Raw genomic sequence first — 20,629 nt, 5'->3', positions numbered from 1 at the left:
ACACGATGTGCCCTGTGGGGCAGAGCTACAAATAAGTTTGCTTCTCTCCAGTGTTTTCAACATGGCATAGGTATGAGTCTGGATCACCAAGCCCAATGGCTGTGGGGAGTATCGATGGGGCACTGACTAGAGGTGCTACATGAGCATCAACCTCTATGTAAACTAATTTGAATTCCACTAGGAATTTTTTTGGATACTTTATTTATTTGCATTTTAGATGTCATCCCCTTTCTCCATCTCCTCCCACCCTGCAGAAACCCCCAATCCCATCCCCTCCTCCTTTTCGCATACAAATTTTTATTGCATATTTTATTTACATTTCAGATGTGATCCCCTGTCCCCATTCCCCACCCACCCAGGAACCCCCTATCTCATCCCCCCTCCTCCCACTTCTATGAGGATGTGCCCCCACCCACCCTCCCACCCACAAATTCCCCCACACTGGGGCATCCAGCCTTCACTGGACCAAGAACTTCCTCTCCCACCTATGCCCAACAAGGCCATCTTCCCCTACACATACAGCTGGAGCCATGGGTCCCTCTCTATGGGAAGAAAGGTTTCATTTGGCTGATGGTTTCATTTTATGGTCACTTGAGACTTAAGGTGTCCTGTGACAAAAAGCTGGGCATTTGACTTATGTTTAGAGACAGTAAAAGTGGGGTGTGCCTAAGGAGAAGAAAGTTAGGGACAGAGAACGAGATGACAGGCTTGGGAACAAAAGAGAATGAGAAACAAATGAGCAGGCTTTGGGGACTTGACCATTTGAGCACAGCTCCCCTGGAGATGATTCCTTGATAGGTTTCATTCTCCCAGCCTCACTTTTGCAGCCCTGCCCACAGCACTCGATTGTTCACCGTTTTCCTTCCGTAGTCACTCCAGGTAGACTGAAATACTTCTGCAGGAATTTTTCACAAGGAAGGTCTAGTTCTTTCTCACTCTGGGGGGACAGATAAGACTTGTCCCTCTCATCCACTCAGCCAGAGCACCTACTAGGTGCAGACATTGTGAGATATGGGACATAGCTGTCATTAGGTATCACACCCCTAAAAACTTGGTGAAGGAAATATTAGACGTAGAAAAGCTGAGTGGCGGGCTAGTGAGATAGCTTATCGGGTAAAGGGGCTTGCAATCAAGCCTGACAACCTGAGTCATTATCTGGGCTTGATGTGGTGAAGGAGAGCATTGAGTCATACAAGTTGTCCTCTGTTTTCCAAATATATGCAGACACAATTTTTTTTTAAAGTGAGTTCTCTGAAGAAAAATAAAATGAGCAGCATATATTAAAGAAACAGTGCTAGGAGAGAAAAGAACCTACATAGAGAAAGATAAGATTCTGCAGGATAATTAGGCTAGAAAGGAGAGGTTGTAGGAGGTGACAGAAGCTGGTAGCCTACCGTGCATGAAACAAAAGGCTGGCATAAATCAGGGCAGAGACTTAGAAAGAGAAGTATGTCATGTCTTTGAGATCAAGAATGATGTGAACGCAATGATACTGACTTTGCCATTGAGCCCTGAACAGGCTTGACTTGTCCTCAAAACAAAGGAGCTCTGAAACCTCAATATATAAAGATACATCCCTCATCATTCAATGATGGATGTCCCACAGCTGACTGGAAATGCCTTCAAGCAGGTGAAAGACAGGAACCCAACTCTAGAGAGCAATGACTTAAAGTTGGATCGTAGATAAACTGCAAAGAACCACATCAATAAAATCATCTTTGCAAACAGACACATTAAAGTGACAATGATGTCACTAGTGGGTGACTCCAAGAGGAAGGATGGCAGTCAGAAGGCAATATTTAAAAGTGCTGAAAGTAAATAGGCCTTATATCACAGGCCTGTAATCTCAGTCATTTGGGAGGTTGAGGCAGGATTGCAAGTTCCAGGATTGGGTATGCTATTAGTGAGTTCACAGGCAGAGGAGGTAGCCCAGGAAGTGTGTGTCAAAAAGTACACGAAGGGACACATACAGGGATGACTCACCTAACAAACATTTTTCTACTAATAATAAAGTGGAGAGTCCTTGAGGGAAATACCAATTGGCTTCTACACTCATGTGCATATGAGTACACAAACATATACGTGCATATGCACATGAACATACACACTAAAACAAAATACAAAAATACAAAATACAAAAATATCACTCAATGGCCATACACTAACTTGCATGAGGCCCTTGGGTTTAATTCCCAGTGTGAATCCTTCCAAAAGAACCTACCCCCCCCCCCAAAGTGCTGAAAGTAAATGTCATTATTTTTGTTAGTGATACATGCAATTTAAGAATGATGGTTTAAAAGAATCATTCAGTTTATCTTTGTATGTGTATTGCATGTGTGCCTCAGAAAGTCAGAAGGTGCCTTATCCTCTGGCACTTGGAATCTGGAAACATGGGTGATTGTAAGCCGCCATGTGGGAGCTAGTGACCAAACTCAGATCTTGTGGAAAAGCAGCAAAGACTACCACTGCAGTTCTAACTGATCATTCTTTACTCACTGGGAATGTCCTTGAGAGCTCCCATGTATGGTGCCCGTCTCATAATCCTCATCTACCAGAAGATTGACGCAGGAGAAGCTCAAATGGAAAAATTCTGCCCCAAAAAGGGGATATCTTTTTGGAAATGAAGATAAAATATCTACGTGTGCCAACATGGATCTGCACCAAAATAAATTGAGATGATTCTTAAGGAAGAGGAAATATTATCCAAGACAGAAACATGGAAGTGCAAGGAGACAGTGAAGAGCAAATATGTACACTTTCACTCTGAGTGATCTGACACTTGGTGGGGCTGGTCCTTCCCCCTTCTCATGTGGGCCCCAGCTCCTAGATTATTCGCCAAACCTCTCTGATCTTCCATCCAATTCCTGTTCATCTCATTGCCACGCTCAAAAACTGGAAGCCACCATCTAATATACCTTTTTTTTGGTCTTTTATTGTTGGTTCTCTTCTGTCCCCAATACCATGGGAGGTTGTGAACTCTAGGAGAGTTGGGACCTTGCTAGTCCTGTGCTCCATTTGCCCTCTATTATGCTGTGGGTGATTGGTGGCATACCATAGCATAATTAGGTGGTTTGGCTTGCTTTTGTGGTTCCAGAGATCAAACCCATGAGCTACACCCCAGTTTGCATTGAGTTTTTTTTAATTTACTCCCAAAGCCAAATTTATTACTGTGACAGAATTTTTACTGAAAGTAAAATTTAGGATTTTTTTCTTTCTTTTTTTTTTTTGAAATTTTTTATTAGATATTTTTTTTATTTGCATTTTAAATGTTATCCCCTTTCCAGGTTTCCCCTCTGAAAACTCCCTATCCCATCTTTCCTCCCCCTGCTTCTGTGAGGGTGTTCCCCCACCCATCCACCCACTCCCACTTGTCCATCCTGGCTTTCCCCTACACTGGGGCATCAAGCCTTCACAGGACCAAGGGCCTCTCCTCCCATTGATGGCCAACAAGGCCATCCTCTGCTACATATGCGGCTGGAGCCATATGTCCCTTCATGTGTATTCTTTGGTTGGTGGTTTAGTCCCTGGGAACTCTGGGAGTTCTGGTTGGTTCATATTGTTCCTCCTATGGGGTTGCAAACCCCTTCAGCTCCTTCAGTCCTTTTTCTAACTTCTCCATTAGGGACCCTGTGCTCAGTTCAATGGTTGGCTGTGAGTATCCACCTTTGTATTTGTCAGGCTCTGACAGAGCCTCTCCGGAGACAGCTATCTCAGGTTCCTGTCAGCAAGCACATTTTGGCATCCGCAATAGTGTCTAGGATTGGTAACTGTATATGGGATGGATCCCCAGGTGGGGCAGTCTCTGGATGGCATTTCCTTCAGTCTCTGCTCCACACTGTCTATGTATCTACTCCCATGGGTATTTTGTTCCCCCTTCTAAGAAGGATTGAAGCACCCATACTTTGGTCTTCCTTCTTCTTAAGCTTCATGTGGTCTGTGACTTGTATCTTGGGTATTCCAAACTTTTAGGCTAATATCCACTTAGCAGTGAATGCATACCATGTATGTTCTTTTGTGATTGGGTTACCTCCCTCAAGAGGATATTTTCTAGTTCCACCCATTTGCCTAAGAATTTCATTAAGTCATTGTTTTTAATAGCTGAGTAGTACTCCATTGTGTAAATGACACCTTTCACAATAGTCACAAATAACATAAAATACGATGGTGTGACTCTAGCCAAGCAAGTGAAAGACCTGTATGCATTGAGTTCTTGATTAGGTTTTGTGAAGTCTGAGATCATTAGGTAAACACTGATGAATTAACCCCTTCTGCTCCTGTTGCCTATGGGGAGGAGACAGTAGGGTTTTGTGTGCAGTGGAACCACAAGGAGAGGAGGTTGCAATTTTGGATGCTCAATGGTGGAAGGATTTCCATTTTGGTGTTAAAAAGTGAAAGTTCCTTAAGAGAAGAAACAAATAAGTCTGACCTTGCAGACAGATGAAATGTGAGAATGAACATGCACAGTGGTAAGGATGGAGGGCATCCACAGCTGCATGGTCTTCAATCTGTAAGGACTAAAGAACCTTGGCTTCTGAAGATACCATTTTGCCCTGGCAACCATCCTCCCTTGTGACATCATACAGAGAAAAACTTTATTCAGGTACAGCAGGCAGCAGCCATTAGGGAGCCATCTACATGCAGGTGAATCCTCTTGGGAGAAGATTGGAGACCAACCGTTTTGTGCCACAAAGAGGAAGGGGCAGTGCAGGAGGATTGGGTGCCTCTGCAGCCACTCCATCCAAATTATAGAAAGAGATAAAATAGATATCCATCACCAATTCTGTTTTCCTAAGCTATGAAAGACTGCATTGTTTACTCACTAACCCTGTGAACTAGGTACTATTCTTTTCTGACATTAACACATGAGGGATCTGAAGCTGAGGAGATTTAAGTGAACTGATGAAACTCTAAAATGTAGCTTTAGAGTACATTGGGTTGCCTATGAGTAAGGAGGTCATAGGCTTTGGTTAGGAACCTATTACTATTGTTTTGCTAAATGGACATGTCAAAATCCCTTCTTTTATCTGTATTTTTATATCTATATATTAGTGTGCTCTCAGCCTTTGTCAAAGAAGATTATCACACAGGCAAGAGTTAATGCAGAGACTGCTGAGCTGACTCAAGAGGCAGGTAAAGTGTTTGGAAATTTTGTATTCTTTGTATACTTTGTATAGTTTGTAGACCCTCAAGGCAGGAAAGTGGCCATCCCTCTACCCCTACCCTCCACCCCTCCCAAGGACCTCCAGCAGTCAGGCCCCTCCCCCAGATTTCCCTAACTGTCCTAATGGAGTTTCCATCCTCTGTAACAGTCACAAAAGTCATCTCCAACCCATCAATAGGACCCTTCCCAGATTATGCTAATCTTAGCTGAACATTCTGAACAAGATCCCACCAATTCCTGAGCTTCCAACAGAAACCCACCAATCCCTAAATTTCATAAGCTCAGGATTTGAAATCCCACCAATCCTCACTGTGGAATCTCTGCCCTAGAAATCTCCACTCCCTAAGAAATTCTATATAAAGGCTATGTCTGCTCAGTTCCCTGCTGTCATCTCCTGAGAGTAGAGGCAGCCAACCTGGGATTTGTCCCTCCACACCCTAGGCCTCCCATTAAATCTCTTTTATGAGATTTTTGTAGAGAGACTCTCTTACAAACATCACCTGTCAATAAAATAAAAGCCAACATCCAATAAGCTGAGACAGGAAATAGTAGGTGAGATAATTTCAGGAAGATTCTGGAAAATAGTGAGAGAAGGGGGGGGGACAGCTGAGAGAGATGAGGTAGGAGACAGGAGACAACCAAAGAGACAATTTTAACCAGTAGAAAGATGAACTCAATGAGACAAGAAGGAAGAAGCAGGCTGGAACTGAAGGAGAGGTAACTAACTAAATAAGTAGTAGACATAGAATAGTTTAAATAGTTAAATAAGTTAAGAGCTAATCAAGCATGCGTGACAGAAGCCTAGCCCGGCTGTCTTCTGAGAGGCTCTACCAGCAGCTGACAGAGACAGATGTAGATACCCACAGCCAAGCATTGGACAGAGGTCAGGGATCCCTATGGAAGAATTAGGGGAAGGATTGAAGGAGCTGAAGAAGATTGCAACCCCATAGGAAGACCAACAGTGTCAATTTACCTGCACTTTGGAAGCTCCTAGAGACTCAGCAACCAAAGGGCATACACAGGCTGGGCCGAGGGCCCCAGCACATATGTAGCAGAGGACTGCCTTACCTGGTGTAAGTGGTAGAGGATGTGCCTAATCCTGTACAAAATTGATGACCTAGGTTAGAAGTATACCTGGGGGCAAGCTCTCAGAGGTAAAAGGTAGAGGGGATGGAGGAAAGAACTCTGCAAGGGAGACCTGGAGGGGGACATCATTTGGGACATAAATAAATACAATAATATATTAAATTTTTTAAAAATAAAAAACATGATAAATTATGTGCATCAAATTGTTAGTTTTTAAAAAACTAGTCAAGGAATGAGGCAAAACTTATGTCCTGGGCATTTATTAATAGATATTTTATCTTAGAGTTGTTGTTCTGGTTGCAGAACTAGCAAAAGATAACTGGATTATTAAAATTACTTTTACAAATGGCATCTACCACTGGGCATAGAATTCAAGTTTAGTAAAAGCCTGAGTGAGAGGCAGTGCGGTTATATTGGCACTGAATGTCAGGCAAAAACTTAGAAATCCAAACTTGCACAGAGCAAACAAGGTGTCAAGCGGCTGAAGAGGTAGCACTCCAAATGAAAATGAAGTCAGGAGGCCAAGTGTGGCTGCTACAGACGTAGAGAAGGGAAAGGGCACCTTTAAAAAACAACCTGCTGACTAGAAAAAATGGACACTATTAAGAAGCCCTCAGCTGTGTAGAAAAAGAAACTATAGACAAGCACTTCCTAAAGCAGTCAGGTGCGAAGCTAAGAGGCCAGAGCTGAGGGGGATCCTGCTGGCTAAAGTTGACAGGGAGGGCTGTGGAAACAGAGGGAGAACTCTCAGTGACACCTGGAAGGCAAAAGGGCCTCTCTTTATAAACGAAGTGACAGAGGCAGGTGAGTGACAGCTAAAAGTCTGAGCTAAAGAGAAGAGAGACAGAAAAGGCAGGAAAAAAATCCAAAGCAACAAAACTTCTGACCAAGTAACAAATCTTTAAAGTTACCTTTTAATGTTAAAAAGGAAGGAGACTGAATGTAGGAGTAACAAAATACTCATGGGAGCAAATATGGAGACAAAGTGTGGGACAGAAACTGAAGGAGGGGCTGTCTGGAGATCATTCCACCTGGGTATCCATCCCATGTCCCAAAGGTAGATGCTGATGTGGATGTCAAGAAGTGCTTGCTGACAGGAGCCTGATATAGCTGTCTCCTTAGAGGTCTGTCAGGGTCTGACATATTCAGAGGCAGGTGCTCACAGCTAACCACTGAACTGATGAAGGGTTTCCCAATGGAGAAGTTAGAGAGAAGACTGAAGAAGCTGAAAGTGTTGGTGGCCCATGAGGAGAGCAACAATACCAACCAACCAGAGCTCCCCAGGGTCTAAACCACTAGCCTGGGAGCACATAAGGAGGGACCCATGACTCCAGCTGGATATGCATGGGAGGATGGCATGAAGGCTGAACACTGAGTGGGGGGGGAATTCGAGGGTGGGGAGGTAGGAGTGGGGGTGGGGGGGGCCACATCCTCATAGAAGCAGGAGGAGGGGGGATGGGATAGGAGGTTCCTGGGTGGTGGGGGGAATGTGGTAAGGGAACAAAATCTGAAATGTAAATATAATATCCAATAACAAAAGGTAAAAAAAGAAAAATTATAAATTAGTAAAAAGAATTTAAATTAATAAAAATTAAAGGGAATAAAATAAGATGAAAAGACTCAGTAAGAGTTTTTGATTGTTATATAATGCCTTCTTAGAGGGCTTAAAGATAGAAACGAAAGCAGAAGAGACAAATGGCTTAACTGAGATCATCACATTACCAATTATGGTTATTATTAAGCTGGTATTTATTATGCTAATCTTAATAATCATAATAGCTTTTTATACCTCCTCAAAAAAGGAGGGCTGTAGAGTTACAGGCCTTAGAAGAAAGATTATAACAAGAAGTGAAAAAAATATGAGAAATGGAGACAGGCCATAGAAGAAAACATTGAAAACATTATAAAAAATTTGTAAATACTAAGATAATAGAGATACAAAAAATAAAAGATGTAGGCTATCAGCCATGAAGAACTACAGATGGGTCAAAAGCTGTCATGGGTAGCAATTTCTATCAAAAGATCTGTCAGATGATCCTGGACCAAAAGGCTGAAGATCAGATGCTCCAATGTTTTGTAGTATAAGGGACTGTCCAGAAAGGGTGATATGTAGTGGGATACTTATTCTGCTACACTGTAATCCTAGTGGAGCTGGGTGATTAGGCAGTAGAAGAGGAGGTGGAGCTGGGAGAGAAAGAGAGGAAGGGCCACCCCTCAATTTGGTCCTTTTGGCTGGGGCAGCCACCTAGCAGGTCTGCTCCCATGAAGACACCATATCCTGGACCTTCCAAGAGCAGCAGAGCAGTGGTGGAACCACTCAGAGCAGCAGGATTTCAGGATCCCAGAGGCAGCTTGAGTTCCAGGAGCTCTTCCACCCAGGAGCTCAGGAACACAGGATCACAGAGACATCTGGACACTGAGGAGTTCTAACACGAGAAAGATAACTGGAAAGACAGGCTCCAGTCAGAGACAGTGAGTGCAGGTAGCACTTGAGTTAACCAGATGGCAAAAGGCAAGCTCAAGAACATAAACAACAAAAACCAAAGTTATCTGGCATCATCAGAACCCAGTTCTCCTACCAGAGCAAGTCCTGGGCACCCCATCACACATGAAAAGCAGATTCAAAATCACTTCTCATGAAGATGATAAAAGAGTTTAAGAAGGACATAAATAAATCCCTTAAAGAAATACAGGAAGACACAGATAAACAGGTAGAAACGCTTAAAGAGGAAACTCAAAAATCCCTTCAAGAATTGGTCTTAGTGCAGAATTCTATCAGACCTTCAGTGAAGATCTAATACCAATTCTTTTCAAACTATTCCACAAAATAGAAACAGAAGGAACACTACCCAATTCATCCTATGAAGCCACAATTACACTCATAACCTAAACACAAAGACACAACAAAGAAAGAGAATTTCAGACCAATCTCTCTAATGAATATCGATGCAAAAATACTCAATAAAATTCTTGCAAACTGAATCCAAAAACACATCAAAACAATCATCCATCATGATCAAGTAAGCTTTATCCCCGGAATGCAGGGATGGTTCAATATTCAGAAATCCATGAATGTAATCCACTATATAAACAAACTCAAAGGAAAAAAGACACATAATCATCTCACTAGATGCTAAGAAAGCATTTGACAAAACTCAACATCCCTTCATGTTAAAAGTCTTGGAAAGATCAGAAATTCAAGGCCCATACCTAAACATAGTAAAAGCAATATACAGCAAGCCAGTAGCCAACATCAAACTAAATGGAAAGAAACTTGAAGCAATCCCACTAAGATCAGGGACTAGACTTGGCTGCCCACTCTCTTCCTACCTATTCAATATAGTACTGGAAGTCCTAGCCAGAGCAATTAGACAACAAAAGGAAGTCAAAGGGATACAAATAGGAAAGGAAGAAGTCAAAATTTCACTATTTGCAGATGATATGATAGTATACTTAAGTGACCCCAAAACTTCAACCAGAGAACTCCTAAACCTGATAAAACAACTTTGGCAAAGTGGTTGAATATAAAATCAACTCAAACAAATCAGTAACCTTCCTCTATTTGAAGGATAAATGGTCTGAGAAAGAAATTAGGGAAATGGCACCCTTCACAATAGCCACAAATAATATAAAATACATTGGTGTGAATCTAACCAAGCAAGTACAAGATCTGCATGACAAGAATTTCAAGTCTCTGAAGAAAGAAATTGTTGGGAGCCAATTTTTAGCAGAAAGCAGCTAGAAAGCAGCTATCAGCTTTGCAGCCATCTCGAGCCATATACCCTGACTAGAGACTTGTTTTTCAACAGCCTACAACAGCTGAAGCACACTCTGATAAACATCTTGTTTATCCCACATATCTTGTTTTGCTGTTTAGTGACCCCAGCTGCATGGTGCACATGGTAAAATGTCTTCAGCTGTGTTCTCCTGCTTGTGCTTATAAATACCCAGGATTTTCTTGCAATATAGTCAATATAGTGAATGGGAGACGGTAAACAAGAATTGACTACACACTCTGGTTTGTCTCCATTCTATGAGTCTCTTTCCCTTCTCTCTCTCTCTCTCTCTCTCTCTCTCTCTCTCTCTCTCTCTCTCTCTATCTCTTTCTCTCTCTTTCTCTCTCTTGCTAGACTCTGACCCTCAGACCAAAGCAGCAGAGCAGTCCAGGACATTTTGGCCCCCAAGAATGGGGCAGCTTGGGCCAGGACAAGAAATCAAAGACCTCAGAAGATGGGAAGACAGTGAGGACTGCACTTGTAGAAGACCCAGGTTCTATTCCCAGCAACCTCATCAACTGCCTCAATGCCAGCTCCAGGAGAGCTAATACTGTTTTCTAGACAGTGTAGACACCATAACTCACCTCAACTCATGGGAGAAAGAACATATGAATACAGTGAATAGGCACATGCATACACATTTAAAAATAAAAATAAATTTTGAAAAAAAGAAGGTAAAATTGAATGAAGTCAGGATGGTGGGTTCTAATCCAGTATACAGATGTTCTTACAAAGAGTATGACACTCAGAGTTGCTGTGACTGTGCACAAAGCAATAGCAGTTCAACAGAGCAAGATGTTTGCAAGTTGGAAAGTGCTCTTCCCAGAACATGGCTGTGCTGATGGCTGTATCACAGAATCCCATACTCCAGGACTACCATAAATTTTATTGGGTAAGCCAAACCAGTCTAACATTTTATGCATATTACCAGTCTGAGTTAATATAGTTCCTTTTCTTTATAATAGAGTAAAAAATAGATTGTATGTATATTGTAGTTACATCTTGGCTCTCCAGAAAGACAAGAGAATTTTCTATTGAGTAGAGGTGTGAGCCAGTCATGATGTTGTGCGAATAAAAAATAAATATCCTGCACTGACAGGGTAACAGGCAGGCTAACTGCATATAGATCTTTACCTCTCCCTCAATTCCACCAAATCCAGTCCCTAGTCTCATCTCTGACCCTACAGTAGAATACCTGCTGAGTCCTCACTTTCCCCTTATCCTTTCCCTCTATCTCCAGAGGATCACATAGATCTTCACCTCTAACCTCCCTCCCCTACCTCATTGTTTTTGCCTAGCCTCAAAATCCAGCAGGCACTCCTTGGGAACACACAGTGTGTGAAGGAAATAATCTAATTGTAGCTCTTCAATTCTACAATTGGATATCTACAATTATCTCTCCATTCCTCCAACCAAAATTTCAATCTTATTACCAGCTCTGTAGCAAACCTTCTATTGTAGCCTGTCCTCACTCTCTGTCCCCATTTCCAGGAGACTAAGCAGATTCTGGAAAAAAACCCAATTTTTCTCCTCCTGAGGATCTTAATACCTACAACCCATCCTCATTCCTAAGTGTCAGCTCTCAATACCCAGAAGTACATTTTACCTGGAACCCTCAGTGACCATATGTATCAAGACCTCAGAATTTCCTACTAGGCAACACATAGCCACTACACTCCCAGAAGAAGCAGAAAGGAAACATAAACCTAGGTACAACAACCAGAAAACAAACAAACAAACAAACCACAAAAACACCCACCCAACAGGGAAAAGACCGAATACAAACACCTGAAAGTACAATCTTCCTAATACCAAATGCCTAGAAGCCAACATAAAAACACAAAGAAGGGCTGCAGAGATGACTCAGTGATTAAGAGCACTGGCTGCTCTTCCAGAGGACTGGGGATCAATTACCAGTACACAACTGTCTGTAACTTCAGTTCCAGTAATCTGGTACCATCACACCAACATACATGCAAGAAAGGTGCAAAAGCTCACAAAAAATGTGAAGGCTTCACACACAACTTTGTAAAGCTGCTTCTGGCTTTCAGAGATCCCAATCCTTCACCCAGCACTTACCTTGAAGTCTGCAGCACAGGTGGTGGAGCAGTGAAATTAGAGAGAGTACCATCAGAGAAGTGAAAGATGGAGAAGCTGCCACCCACAATTACATCTCCAGGATGGTCAAAGTGGGGGCTCTCCCTTGGCAACAGCCAGGCTCTTGGTCCAGAAAGGACATACCCAGAGAGACAGTGAAAGAGAATAGAAAGGAGAATGCCCAGCCACATGCCTGATAGAGGCCAGACAGTCAATGACAGGACAGCCCCAAATGGGGAATTAGCTAACACTGAAGGAGTCTTTTATCTGGGAGATTGCCTTTGATCAAGGGCCTGAGGCTAAGACCACACTAGGAACTCTAGACTTGCAGACTGTGTGGAAAATACTGAATATGAGGCAGTGGAGGTGGATGGACACTAAATCCCAGAATCATTAAAAGTTGTATCTTCTCTTGAGGTTTTCTAGCCTCTCATACCTCTGGGCATCATCTGCCAACTACAGGAAGAATGACAATAGACCTGACTGACTCCTGGGGAACTTGCAGGACCAAGAGCTGTGCCCAGGGTGCTCAGGGCAATGTTTTAGAGAAAAGCCACAGGTGGGTACAAGAAGCAAATATCTCAGTAGCAGATGTGAAATATGTTTATCACATATTCCATATACTGCATTACACCCACCCCTGTCATGTTTTTATACTAGGTAAACCCACCAATCCATGTTCTCAGTGGTCTTTGCAGTTCCTTAAAGCTGTTTCAGAAAAGTTTTATCGTGCAGAATTTGGACCTACACAAAATAACTTCAGAAAACAACAACTGTCCATTTCATTGTGGAGTCATGACTAATCCTCCCTGGATACTGAGCCTTTTGTTTTTTATCTTTTGAAAACAAATCCCAAGGCTAGCAAGATGGTTCATCTGGAAAATTATTGATATACAAACTTGATGATGTGCATTTGATCCCAAAACTCATATAAAGCTAGAAAAAGAGAAAAGACTCCACAAAGGTGTCCTCTGATTCCACATGTAAGACATGGAGTGCTCATGTACAACACACACACACACACATGCATCTACATACACAATAAGTAATTTTATGTGAATAAAAATGTACAAACACTGTTATTGCAAATGGTATGAATAATTTTCTAACATAACAGTAATCCCAATCATTTGTAAAGTTAAAAATAGGGTCAAAAAGATGGCCCATCATCTTAACAAGCAAAGGCACTAGTTGCTAAGCCTGAGGACACCAGATACATACACAATTCCCACTGAATGAGAGAATTTAGTTCTGCAACTTAGTCTCTAACCTCCACATATATGCTGTTGTACATGCATATCCACAAAGATAGATGCAAGCACAGAGGAGCACATATAAACACATCAATCTAGTTATCAATAAATATAAAATTTACAAAAATGAAATATATCAGTAATAACTTCAGTTCCCTGATATTTAAGACTGTATTTATTTAACATTCATCATCAACCCCTGCATGCTGAGCCCTCTGGACCAAGCCAAGCTGCTCTGAGCAACCTGTTATCCTAGAGGAACCTCCATTTCCTGCTACCTCTCCTCACACCTTCATTGGACCTGAGACTACTGAACCATACAGGTTTGCTTCCATTCACCCACTTATCTTCCCAGCTCCTGACCCTCTGGGGAAGGCCCAAGCTACCCTCAGGAGCCACCTAGCCAAGGTGGACCTCCATACTCCTGACACTTCTCTACCCACTTTCATCAGACCTCCAGCTCCTGAATCATGCAGACCTGCAAGTCCAGAACCATACAGACCTGAAGATCTGGATCATATAGCCCAAGAATACCCATCAGAGTCCTACCATTCCAGGACCATCTAAGTATACCCATCCACCAATACCCACTACAACAAGAATATCCAGGAACCAAAACCATCAAGATGGCCAAAGGCCCTTGAAAGAACACAATCTACAGCAACCAAGGTAATATAACCCCTAGGGATATCCTAAGACAACCAAAACACAAGAAAATGATCTTAAATTCAATCTTATAACAATGATACAGTTCTTTGATAAGAAAATTAATAAGTCCCTTAAAGAAATATAGGAAAGACTCCTGGCCCGGAGCACTGGTTCCTTCCAGTCTGGGCCAGAGCACTGAGCAGATCTTGGGTGGCAGCTCTGCCCCCAATGTCTAAGAACCCAGAGGAAGCAGGGATCCCAGTTGCTCTAACTGGGGCAGTATCTTAGGAAAGCAAGATTCAGATTTAAAATCACTTCTAATGATGATGATAGAGGACTTTAAGAAGGACAAAAATAATACTCTCAAAGAATTTGAGGAGAACACAGGTAAACAGCTAGAAGCACTTAAAAGGGAAACACAAACGTCCCTTAAAGAATTACAAGAGAACACAACAAAACAGGTGAAGGAATTGAACAAAACCATCCAGGACATAAAAATGGAAGGAGAAACAATCAAGAAATCACAAAGGGAGACTACCCTGGAGATAGAAAACCTAGGAAAGAAATCAGGAGTCATAGACACAAGCATCACCAACAGAATACAAGAGATAGAAGAGAGAATCTCAGGTGCAGAAGATACCATAGAAAATATCAACACAACTATCAAAGAAAATGCAAAATGCAAAAAGTTTTTAACACAAAATATCCAGGAAATCCAGGACACAAAGAGGTGACCAAACCTAAGGAAAATAGGTACAGATGAGAGTGAAGATTCCCAACTTAAAGGGCCAATAAATATCTTCAACAAAATTATAGAAGAAAACTTCCCTAATCTAAAGAAAGAGATGCCCATAAATATACAAGAAGCCTATAGAAAGCCAAATAGCCTAGACCAGAAAAGAAATACCTCCCATCACATAATAATCAAAATACCAAGTGCACAAAACAAAGAAAGAATATTAAATGCAGTAAGGGAGAAAGGCCAAGTAACATATAAAGGCAGACCTATCAGAATTACACCAGACTTCTCACCAGATACTATAAAAGCTAGAAGATACTGGACAGATGTCATACAGACACTAAGAGAACACAAATGCCAGCCCAGGCTACTATACCCAGCAAAACTCTCAATTACCATAGATGGAGAAATAAAGATATTTCATGACAAAACCAAATTTACACAATATCTTTCCACAAACCCAGCATTACAAAGGATAATAGCAGGAAACTCCAACACAAAGAGGGAAATTATACCCTAGAAAGAGCAAGAAACTAACCCTCTTCCAACAAATCCAAAAGAAGATAGCCACACAAAGATAACTTTATCTCTAATAACAAAAATAACAGGAGACAACAATCACTGTTCCTTAATATCTCTTAACATTAATGGACTCACTCCCCAATTAAAAGACATAGGCTAATGGACTGGATACATAAACGGGACCCAGCATTTTGCTGTATACAGAAAACCCATCTCAGTGCAAAGACAGACTCTACCTTAGAGTAAAAGGTTGGAAAACAATTTTTCAAGCAAATGGTCCTAAGAAACAAGCTGGAGTAGCCATTCTAAAATCTCCAGCCAGAGAACACAAAGGGGGGTACTCATGGCTCCACCTGTATAGGTAGTTGAGGGTGGCCTTGCCAGGCATCAGTGGAAGTGGAGGGCCTAGGTGCCTGAAAGTTTGGATTCCCTAGTGTTGGGGAATTGCAAGAGCATGGAGGCAGGAATGGGAGGATGGTGGGAGCCCACCCCCATAGGAACTCCCAGAATTATATGGATTAGACATGACAAAGGCAGGCCTCCAGAAGACTAGATTCCAGAATTCAAACAAACAATTATCTTGATACTAAAATTTGTTTTGAGAATTGTATATTGCAGAACACATAGCCTTGGTGTATTTACTCATCAGGCAATATGAGCACACCTGCTCAAACCTCTGATGTCCTGGAATTCCATCTGGATGCAGTGAAGACACAGCGTCAGAGGCTTATCAATTTACTCTTCCCCCCACCCCTCTTCTAATATCTCAACGCCCATAATCAGCTTGAAGAAGTTAATGAAGAGACAGCGCCCCTATTCCCTGGGCTTGGGGACTAAGGTGGTTAATATTGGGCTGTCTTTCTAGAAAAAAATAGTGGTTTTATTGGAACAGGAAGGATTAGCTAGGATTTATTGCATAGCCATAACCTATTGGTATAAATCTGTATAATTGTTACCAGGATGAAGTTATAATTTCTTAAATGGTACAAAATTTACTTTGATTTCAAATTTAAGGTTTTCATTGGTATGAGCTTCTTATTAATATAAAAGTGAGATGAATATTGTTACTATCATAGGCACTGCGCCTGTATAACACATTTAGGAATACAAGGCTTAGACCCAGTCCTTCTTTAACTTTTTTAACTGATTTGAGATGGTTATCCTATGTGTTAAGGGACTATAGCAAATTCATGGCTTTGAGTTTATTGTTAGGATGTTTTCTATATTTTCTTTAGAAATAGCTGAGAGGAGTTAACAGACAATTGTCCAGATTGCCTTACATGGATAGTTGGTTTTCAAAATATCAGAAATCCACAGAATTGATTTACAAACATTTCTGTAGTAATGTTCATTTTTATTAGAGATCTGTCTGCTCCTGACAGCTTCCTGTCTTGGATTCTAAGAAGAAATTGAGCATCTTTGGAGTTATTCCAATTGTGGTGAGTCAGCCACTGTGGGGAAAAAATCCCTCATCCAAGGCCCAACAAGCCACTAAGCAAGAATTGCCTCTTTTCATCTACAGACAAATCACTGTCCAGAAAAGGACTCACTTGCAGAATAGTCGACTGATTATATCTGCCAAGACAGAGTAATCAGCCCTTAATAATTCTACATCACTAGATCTGTCAGATGATCCTGGGCCAGAAGGCTGAAGATCAGATGCTCCAACGTTCTTTAGTATAGGGACTGTCCAGGTGTTCAGCAGTCTCTATAAATTGGCTATGTTTTAGAAGCTATGCTTTGTGCTTCCTTTAATTTCAGTTAACTCAGTCATTCTTGATTTCTGATGGGGTTGAAAACTTATAATCTCATAGCCAATCCTTGCTATCTTTTATTTAGGAGAGATGACAGAGGTTCTGCTTAGTCAACAAAATGATGGACTGGGTATTAGGTCTATCTTGCACCTTACTGACATAAATTGGTATAATTATGCTCTAACTGTATTTTGAGAGAAAGGTTTTATTTTAACAGGAAGGGTGATATGTAGGAGGAGCTAAGGTGAGAGGAGTAAGGAGAGGAGGGGGAGAAGGAGAGGAGGAGCTAGGTGATGAGAGACAAATATAATTTTGATGAGGTGAAGAGAGAGGGGGCCAGACATGGAGGCAGATATTCACATGTCTCTGCCAGTCAAAGATAGTTGATATATCTAGGTTGAGTATTTGGTTACACTTTGACTGATATTGAGCATTACCAAATTTATAAAGCCATTGGTTAACATCTAAAAAATTGTATAAAAGCAAAAAAGAGAAGGGGGTATGGGATAGGGGTTTTCTAGGGAGGGGAAATGGGGAAAGGGGATGGCATCTGAAATGTAAATAAAATATCCAAGAAAAAACAAAAAAAGAACAGTGAATATAAAGATCCTAGTATTGGGCTAAGGGTGAAATACATGCTTCTCATCTCAGCCTTTGGAATATCATGAGTGAGTCCAGGACAAGACATTTAGCAAGTCTCTGTATCAAAATATAAAATCCTAATATGGTACTTCACATGTAATTAAATAAAAGTACACAACAATACACAGTGGAATAACCTAATAGGAGGAGGAAGAAGAGGAGGAAGAGGGGGAGGAAGAAGAGGAGGAGGAAGAGGAGAAGGGATAGTATGGATAGAGGCTTCAGTCTGATAGATGTAAATAAAACATGGAGAAGAAAGAGTTATAATATTAAAGGTGAAACTACAGACACGTGTTAGGAGCAGATGACAACATGAAAGTGTATAAGACTGTGTGAAGCCATGGCAAGGCCTTACTTTGAGCAAACACTCACCCTTGGCTCTTTTATCTACTATTCTTCTTTCTGCTTACCTTCCATGATTCACTTGCCAGTTCTCAGAACTTCAAACAAGGCCTCATAGCAACCCACCTTAGTAACCCTTCCTCCTGATCTCTAGATTTAGACAACATCCTGATAGATACATGTTTTTAGAACCCCTGGTCATGGCAATGCTTTGTGAGAACAACAGGTATAACTTAGTTAGACCCCACGGCTGCAGGTAGCTTCCTCCACCTGCAAAGCCCTCTTTCCTTTCCTTCCCCTTCCCATCCATATCCTGTTTTTAGAGTATATAACCTGTGTGAACAATAAAAATTTTGCCAGCTTGATCAGAAACAAAAGAAATATAGGAAAATACAATCAGACAGAGAGAGGTCTTTAAAGAAAAAACAAATTAATTACTTAAAGACATACAGAAAAATACAATTAAACAGGTAAAGAAAATAAATAAAATTGTGCAAGAGTTGAAAGTGGAAACAGAAGCAATAAAAAAATATAAAAACTCAGGGAATCGTGGGGATGGAAACCTAGGGAAGAGAGTAGGAACAACAAGTGTAACAGAATACCTGAGAGGAAGAGTCTCAGGAACAGAAGATACAATAAAAGACATTGATACATCAGTTAAAAATGTTAAATCTCAAAATTTCCTGACACCAAACATCCAGGGAAACCAGGGATACCATGAAAACACCTAACTTTGAATAATAGGAACAGAAGATTAGAGTCCCAGCTCCAAGTCCCAGAAAATATTCTTAACAAAATCATATTAGAAAACTTTTAAAACCTAAAAAAACGAGATGCCTATAAACATGCAAGAAGCTTATAGAATCCAAATTAGCCTGGACCAGAAAGGAAAACCCTCCAACCACATGATAATAAAAACACAAAATCCACAGGAAAAAAAAAACAGAGAATATTAAAAGTGGCAGGGGGAAAGGCCAAGTAACATACAAAGGCAAACCTAGCATAATTACACATGACTCCTTAACAGAGTCTCTAAAAGCTAGAAGGGCCTGGACAGGTACCTTGCAACCTCTTGAAAAGCCACAGGTGCCAACCTAGTCTACTATACCCAGCAAAACTCTCAATCACCATAGAGGGAGAAAAATATGATATTTCAAGAAAAATCCAAATTCAGACAATATCTATACACAAATTCATCCCTATTAAAAAATACTAGCAGGAAAACCCCAAATCAACACAACATAAGAAGGATAACCACATCTGGAAAAAAATACATACTAGCAAAAAGAAAAAAAGCACACACACACACACTAAAACCATGAACATGAAAATAACAAGAAATAACAATCACAGGTCATCAATATCTCTCACCACCAATGGACTTAATTCCCCAATTAAAAGACACAGGTTAACAGAATAGATACAAAACAGGACCCATCATTCTATTGCATACAAGAAACACATCTCAGCAATGAAAATAGACATTACGTCAGAGTAAAGGGCTGGATAAAAAGCATTCCAAGCAAACATATCCAAAAAGGAAGCTGGAGCTCTCTGCTATCTAATAAAATAGTCTTTCAACCAAAATTAATCAAAAGACACAGGGAAGGACATTTCATGCAAATCAAAGGAAAAAAATCTACCATGATGATATCTCAATCCTGAACATATGCCCCAAACATGTGGGCACCCAAATGTGAAAAAAACATTGTTAAAGTTTAAATCTTACATCAAACCCTACAAATTTATAGTGGAAGACTTCAACATACACTTTCACCATAAAGTTATCCAGACAAAAAACAAACAGAGAAATAATGAAACTGACAGACATTATGAATCAAATGGACCTAACAGACATCTATAGAATATTTCACCCAAACACAAAAGAATATACCATCTTCTCAGCACATCAAGAATCCTTCTCCAAAACTGAACATACAGTCCGTCACAAAACAAACCTCAACAGATACAAGAGAACTGAAACAACACCTTGTATCTTAGCAGACCATTGTGGATTAATGCTGGACTTCAACAAAAACAGAAACAACAGAAAGCCTACACAGTCGTGGAAATTGAACAACTCTCATTCCATGATCTCTGGGACAGGGAAGAAATAAGGAAATTAAAGACTTTCTAGAATTCAATGAAAATGAAGGCACAACATACACAAATTTATGGGACACAATGAAAGCAGTGCTAAGAAGAAATTCATAGTGCTAACTGCCTCCATAAAGAAATTAGAAAGATCTCATACCAGCAATTTCAAAGTATACCTGAAAGCACTAGGGGGAAAAAGGAGGAAGCACAACAAAGAGGAGTAGAAGGCAGGAAATAATCAAAATCAGAGCTAGAATTAATCAGCTAGAATCAAATAAATTAAGAGCTGGTTCTTTGAGGAAAATCAACAAACTCTTAGCCAAACTAACCAAAAGACAGAAAGACAGTATCCCAAGAAACAAAATCAAAATGAAAAGGGAGAGAAAAAACAACAGACACTGAGAAAATTCAAAGAATCATTAGTTCTTATTTCAAAGGGCTGCACTCCACAAAATTGGAAAATTTTAATGAAACTGATGACTTTATAGACAGATACTACTTACTAAACTTAA

The 20,629-nt window shown here is 40.7% G+C and overlaps 1 protein-coding gene across 2 annotated transcripts in view; it reads left to right on the top strand.

Moving 5' to 3' along the window:
* Positions 1 to 449: 449 nt before the first annotated feature.
* The window catches only part of LOC143440761 (uncharacterized), a 45,557-nt gene continuing 25,377 nt past the window's right edge, over positions 450 to 20,629 (top strand). Inside the window, exons 1-2 of one of the 2 annotated variants that reach the window (XM_076927545.1) lie at positions 450 to 4,641; positions 5,050 to 5,130. The gene's annotated coding sequence lies outside the window, so the exon portion shown is untranslated. Of the gene's footprint in view, positions 5,131 to 20,629 lie in introns of both variants that reach the window. The other variant, XM_076927544.1, reaches the window with a different exon arrangement.

This window comes from Arvicanthis niloticus, chromosome 30 (assembly GCF_011762505.2).
Source record: "Arvicanthis niloticus isolate mArvNil1 chromosome 30, mArvNil1.pat.X, whole genome shotgun sequence".
Classification (NCBI taxonomy): Eukaryota; Metazoa; Chordata; class Mammalia; order Rodentia; family Muridae; genus Arvicanthis; species Arvicanthis niloticus.
This window is presented reverse-complemented; position numbering and strand designations above follow the sequence as displayed.